The 6,823-nt window shown below is 37.3% G+C and overlaps 1 pseudogene; it reads left to right on the top strand.

Annotated features, from left to right (window-relative positions):
- The first annotated feature begins 514 nt into the window (after nucleotides 1-514).
- Nucleotides 515-1,708, top strand: LOC143609345 (putative ubiquitin-conjugating enzyme E2 38 pseudogene; annotated as a pseudogene).
- Nucleotides 1,709-6,823: the final 5,115 nt, after the last annotated feature.

Genomic DNA, 6,823 nt, shown 5'->3' with positions numbered 1-6,823 from the left:
TGACCTTATATGTGAAGGCTATGGTGAGGTTTTATTATTTTATTTTTTGGGTTGAGGTGCTAGAAAACTAACCATTTGAGCAATTTTTTTCACATCTAGGATGTCACCATATGAAAATTCCAAATCATTTTTATTGCTTTATATACAAATTAATATTATTTATAATGTAATTAAAAACTATCCATTTGATCATTTTCCGCATTTGGGATGTCACTTTGTGAAAATTTGACTCGTTTTAGGAGGTGACGTGCCATTATTTTTATTTTTGTCACTTGTACTTTAGACGAATATAAGGACTTTAATAAAAATACTAGACCATTAATTTTAAGTTTTTAACCCTTTTCAATATGTGATAAGATCTAATAGTAATGTCTATTCTTTTCAGCTACTGCATTATCACTCGGGTGGTCTAAGAATTAATCCGAATCTCTACGCCAACGGATATGTTTGCTTGAGCCTTCTGAACACCTGGTCTGGTTCCAAGAATGAGAGATGGCGGCCAGCTGTTTCAACTATGCTTCAAGTTTTAGTCTCTATTCAGGGTTTGATTTTGAATGCAAAGCCTTATTTCAATGAACCTGGGTATAGACTTGTTAGAGGTTCGGCTTTTGGTGAAAAGTTTGCACTGGAATACAATCAATGTACACTAGTTTACTCTCTGAAAACTATGGTTTACAGCATGAGAAAACCACCAAAGGTATGATTGCAATGGCTACGTACCGTACCTCTTAAATTGTTTTGTTTTAGAAGAATACCAAGGTAGGTGGTATAGGTTACTATTGTTGTAATAATATAATGTTTTTATTGATATAGCTCTTGAACTCTTTTCGAAGAAAAAAAAAAAACTTTAATAATAAACAAATAATCTTTAGTAGTAGTTAGGGTTGTAAAGCGTTCAGCCGAGCCCAATCTTATATATGCTTGAGCTCGGCTCGTACTCAAGCTCGCCCGTACTGTAGTCGTTTTATATTTATCAACTAATTTATATATATATATATATATATATATATAGTCATTTTCATATGTATTTGTAGTTACAAAATTTACACACATTTAGTTAATTATTTATACACATCAGGCTTAGTGTTATTTATAATATTTTTTGAGCTCGAGCTCGTTTAAGCTTATAGCTTGAATCAATCTTCAATGGGACAATCTTAAGTAACTTATAATTAGCGGCTTGGCTCGTTGACACCTCTAGTAGTAACGCTTGGCATCTATACAGTTCTCCTATTTTCTTTCTAAAGTTGGGCATGGGTTCGTAGTAACATACACTCGGGTAAATTGTTTTATGTAAATGTGAATCTTTTAAAGTGAAGTTATCTATTGTAAACACTTTAGGTCTCTCTCATTTGTGGTTTGCGTTTTATAATTCCTTGTACTATTGATGCAGTATTTTGAAGATCTGGTGATTGGTCATTTTCGTGATCGTGCAAGCGGCATTCTAATGACGTGTAGAGATTATCACACAAAAGGAGTTGGAGTCAAGTGTGGTATTGCTGTGATTAAGGAGACTAGGAGTTCGCGAAAGTACAAAATCGAAGTGAAAGGATACATGAAAATACTTGTAGGAGCATTTAAACAAATAGGCGTAGAGGAGCCGCTGGAGAACTTTGTGCCCCCAACTGAAAATCTAACCATTCAATTACCAAAGGCGAAAAAGAAAAAGAATCTGACTCACAAGATATTGTCATGTTTTTGTATCTAAGGGGAAGCTTTTCTCTTATTCTATCATTCTATAACTTGAAAGTTTATGCTTTAAGATTTTCTAAAATGAGAAGTTGAATTAAATGGTGACTAGTTTTAACAATTTATATGTTTGCGTTTGTCGTGTTTGTAAACCAAACTTCTGATATACCTTTTTATAGTCAAATATCTGTCTTTTACAATTTGCAGTGCATGCCATGTAAATCTTTGTTTAGGAATGCTTCACTCTTCTCTTAATTTTTGTTCCAATTAATGCTCCTTTTGAAAAGCCTTCTCCCTTTTGATGGAAACATTGTCTCTTTAGACTTTTCCCCAAATCAGATCATGCATGTGGCTTGCCCATCGTTGTCTCTTTAGTGAAGGTTCCTTCCTCACATCTTTCACATATTTGAATGCATTCATTAAGTAATAAAGCATTTATAAAATTATGTCAATTCAAGGCTTATATAAAATTATCATGTCTTAACAACAATAAAACTAAAGTACTTTGGGTAGATCAGACAATAGAGTTTGAGTCATGAACTCATTATGGTGATTAATATTTTGAGACAGCAACGCATGTTTAGATATAGTTGTTTAAAAGAAGAAATGCTCCATCATCAAAACCATCTAATAGTTTTATTGTTAGAAGCGGATCAAGAACAAACGATTTGCAATGCATATATGATAGAATGAGGATTATTGTTATTATCTTTGATGATGTACAAAATAGAATACAACCATATAAATAGCATACGTACACCACAATTGACTCCTATAATTGAGGGTCGACATAAGGGCTAAATCAATCACAATGAAATACTAAAATAAGCATCAGTTTTTCCAATGACATTCCCCCTCAGTTTGAACGTGTATATGCAGAAATGTTCAAGCTGGATCTAAACGACTCAAATAAGTATATTGGTAGGCCCTTGGTGAAGATGTCTGCGTATTGGTTAGATGATGGGACGTGAAACACTCTAATCTGGCCCAGCTGAACCTTTTCACAAACAAAGTGAATATCCATTTCAACATGTTTAGTACGCTGATGTTGCACAGGATTCCCAGACAAGTAGACGGCTGACATGTTGTCACAAAATACTACCGTGGCTTTTTGTGTTGGTGTTCATAGCTCAAGAAGAAGATTTCGAATCCAAGTAGTTTCAACCACGACATTCGCAACCCCACGATGCTCGGCTTATGTCACACCCCAAACCACGGCCTAGGCGTATGACACATATGTTGGTATCACATTTGTAAACAAATCAGAGTTAACAGATTAAAGCGGTAATATATTTACGTGGATTAAAATATTATATAACAAAAAACGAGATTTATACAATACCCGTTTAGTGATTATAAAAGATTACTTGTTTATACAAAAACCAACATTTATATTTTAATATTAACAAAATGATCCGAGTCATCGGATAACAAAGCACTTCGAGCATTCCAAGCTCCTAATCTTGATTACCTGCAAAATGTTTAGAAAATATGTCAGCAACACATGCTGGTTAATAAGCTGACGCATAAAATATTTTCTTTTACTTGATTACCCCTCGAGACATAACTTAGGTCCGAACCATCGTGGCTTAAGAATAATCAAGCTTTAAAACAAACACAACTATAAACTTAAGTTACACACTAGGCACCTCAGCAAACACCGCAGCGTTCGACATTACTTAGGTACCATACGTATACACATGATCACCCTCACTCGAACGTAACTTAGGTCTGGCCTATCGTGGCAGAGGCTCATGACCAGGTGTGGCGTGGTATATCCATCTACTTTTTACCACATATGTAAGGATCCAACAAAACGTACACGGCAACCTAAGGGCTAGCGATTACTTTTGTTTATAATGTTTTAGAGATACGCAATCTCATTTAATTCATTTCATTTATTTGACTCAATAAACACATTTATAAAGTTGGGTGTTGAAGAAACATGGAATGGATCCGGGTTGAATCCGAGTCCAAGTTCCCCGGTCTTCAAGATGAACGAACCACGACTCCGTCTTCTTCTCCGGTTGCTCAGATCTGCCATAGAAAAGTGGGGAAGTGGAGGTGACTGCTAAGAGAATGAACTATTGTTTACAAACACAAAATATGCATGGGAGCCAAGGGTCCAAGAGAGGGTCCTTTCAATAAATGATGAAGGCTCCTTATATAGGGACTCCATGGCTACCATCATGAACCCTAACCTTTATTGGGTCAGGCTCAGTTAGGGGTTACCTCCACAAACCCCCAGCTCAATGGGCCTAATTAGTAGACAATAAATATGATGTAATAAACATATTATATTTATGTAATAAATAAAAGGTTGTATCAGGTTTGGCGTACGATACACCTACAGGCTTATTCACCTTTCTTTGAAATGATCAGCTTCAGTACACTGACTGATTCTTCCTTTCTTTGCTCGCACCTATTGTACGAGTATAACCTTTTATAATCGGATCTTTAATCCGGCTTAAGACCTCTAGTCTTTTTTGTTTAATCTTTACCTCAATTATATTTTCTTTTAATCCTTTAGTTTAAATATTCTTTCTTTCTTTTATAAGTTTAATTTTACTTATTTACTTTTCTTTTCTTTTACAAGATAAATCTTTAGTTTTACTTGTTTTACTTTTCATAAAGCACTTACGTTTCTTCTTCTTTAAGAAACTTATACTTTTCGGTTACCTATTATTTAAGAATAATAATAATAAACTTAAATAACATTTATAACAAATAATCACATTATATTCACATTTCTTTCTTTTATATTCTTTGTTACGTTTTCTTTTGTTATTTTTCGAGGTATCGAGTATATCCTTGACTTAGGGTTTTAAGCCTTATTAATATTTTATTATTATTAATAGGGCATTACGCATACCTTGGTTGGCTTATAGAAACCCTAATTACTTGAGCAGCACTTCGATGCCTTTACTTCTTTAAAGCTTCCTTGATCAACACATTCTTTGCACGCGAAACGAGGCACACCTATCTACGCAACACATCGGCACGCTTATCGAGGCGGGTCGTCGGGTCGTCTCGGGGTGGTACACTCTTCAAGATAACATCGTCGGTGTGTGCCACGAATTTCTAGGAATGTCATGTTTTTTTGGAATGGAAAACGAGGTAACGTTGTCACGCTTTGCGAGGATAGAGAGATGTTTTAGAGTGAAAAAGAGCTGTGTGAATTGGTGTGAGAAATGAGATGCTTTAACCTGCTATTTATAGACAAATCTGGGGGACCCATCGCGATATGCGATATTCCCTTGATCAATCCGTCGCGTATCGCGACCTAGGCAGGGTGAGTCACACATAGATCTGCCGCGTGGCGCCATGTGGCGGACGCGATGCCATGTGGTGACACGTGGCAAGACATATTGCCACCAGTTGACACGTGGCGACACGTGTCTTGCCTGTTAGACCACTTCATCGAGATACGCGATGACGTTGGTGCTTGGGTCATCGCATATCACCCACCACCCTTTTTCGTGGTTTTGTAACCAGGCCCTTCGCGATACGCGATGGGTTTGTCCTTTGATCCGTCGCGTATCGCGACGGGACAAGAAAACAGATTTTTACGTTTTAAGTCCTCGTACTTTTGGAACTTGGTATTTTGATTTGATGTATTCATGATGTTACATCCACCCCACCTTGGAATAAATCTCGTCCCCGAGATTTGCTTCTTAGAATAAGTGGGGATACTTTTTCTTCATCTTGGATTCAAGTTCCCAAGTGTACTCGGGGCCTCTTCGTGAGTCCCACTTTACTTTGACTATTTTCAAGGTTCGTCTCTTTAGTTTCTTTGTTTTTGAATCTTCGATTTTTATTGGTCGTTCTACGAATTTTAGATTTTCATTTATTTCCACGTCTTTTAAAGGCATAGACCTAGATTCATCGGCTAGACATTTTCGCAGATTAGAGACATGGAATACATCGCGTATCCCGTTCATTTCTTCAGGTAGTCATAAACGGTATGTGACGGTACCAATTCTCTCGAGTATCTAAAAAGGTCCAACGAAACGTGGACTTAACTTTCCTTTCTTTCCAAAGCGGACAACACCTTTTCATGGCGAAACTTTTAATAGAACTCTATCGCCTACACAAAATTCCAACGGATTACGATGGACATCAGCGTAACTCTTTTGGCGGTCTCGTGCCGTCTTAAGTCGTTCGCGAATTTGCAAAACCTTATCAGTGGTTTCTTGGACTATCTCGGGTCCAGACAATTGATTATCTCCATTTTCAAACCAGCATAACGACGTTCTACATTTACGACCGTATAACGCTTCGATTGGTGCGGCTCGAATACTTGTGTGATAGCTATTATTGTTTGAAAATTACATTAGGGGAAGATGGTCGTCCCAACTTCCACCTAAGTCAATCACACAAGCGCGGAGCATGTCCTCAAGCATTTGTATTGTTGGAAGCTTTTCCAAAAGTGAGACGTAAAACGACTATCTCGATCAGAGATGATAGACATAAGCACTCCATGTAAAGCAACGATGTTGTTCACATAGATTCGTGCTAACCTATCCATCGAGTATGATTCGTTGATGGGTATGAAATGAGCGGATTTTGTTAACCTATCGACTATGACCCAAATTGCATTATGTTGTCGAGTTGTTTTCGGGAGTTTCGTGATGAAGTCCATGGTTATTAACTCCCACTTCCAAACAGGGAGTTCGGGTTGCTGTAGCCATCCCGATGGCTTTTGATGTACAACCTTGAATTTCAAACAAGTTAGACATTTCGCAACATGCGAAGCAATGTCCTTTTTCATTCCATTCCACCAGTAGTTCGGCTTAAGATTTTGATACATTTTGTCACTACCGGGGTGCATCATATACTTGGACTTGTGAGCTTCTCTCAAGATCTTTCCACTCATGTCCCCAACGATTGGTACCAAAATTCTATTTCCACATCTAAGGATACCATCGTCACCCTTGACTAGCGAGTCAATGGTGACGTTACGTTTTTCGTTGGAGATCTTGTTTTCATTGATAGCTTGAAATTGAGCGGATTTGCTTTGTTCGATGAGATCCACTTGGAGTTTTAGTCGTAGAGCTCGAACCCAATTTTGTTTCTCATGTTCTTTACGACTCAGGGCATCAGCTACAATGTTAGCCTTCCCTTCGTGATAGAC

Source organism: Bidens hawaiensis, unplaced genomic scaffold (assembly GCF_021521415.1).
Source record: "Bidens hawaiensis isolate Kalapana, Puna unplaced genomic scaffold, B.hawaiensis_p1.1 tig00419552_1, whole genome shotgun sequence".
Classification (NCBI taxonomy): domain Eukaryota; kingdom Viridiplantae; phylum Streptophyta; class Magnoliopsida; order Asterales; family Asteraceae; genus Bidens; species Bidens hawaiensis.
Note: the sequence above shows the minus strand (reverse complement) of the source record. Positions and strands in the feature narration are given on the sequence as shown.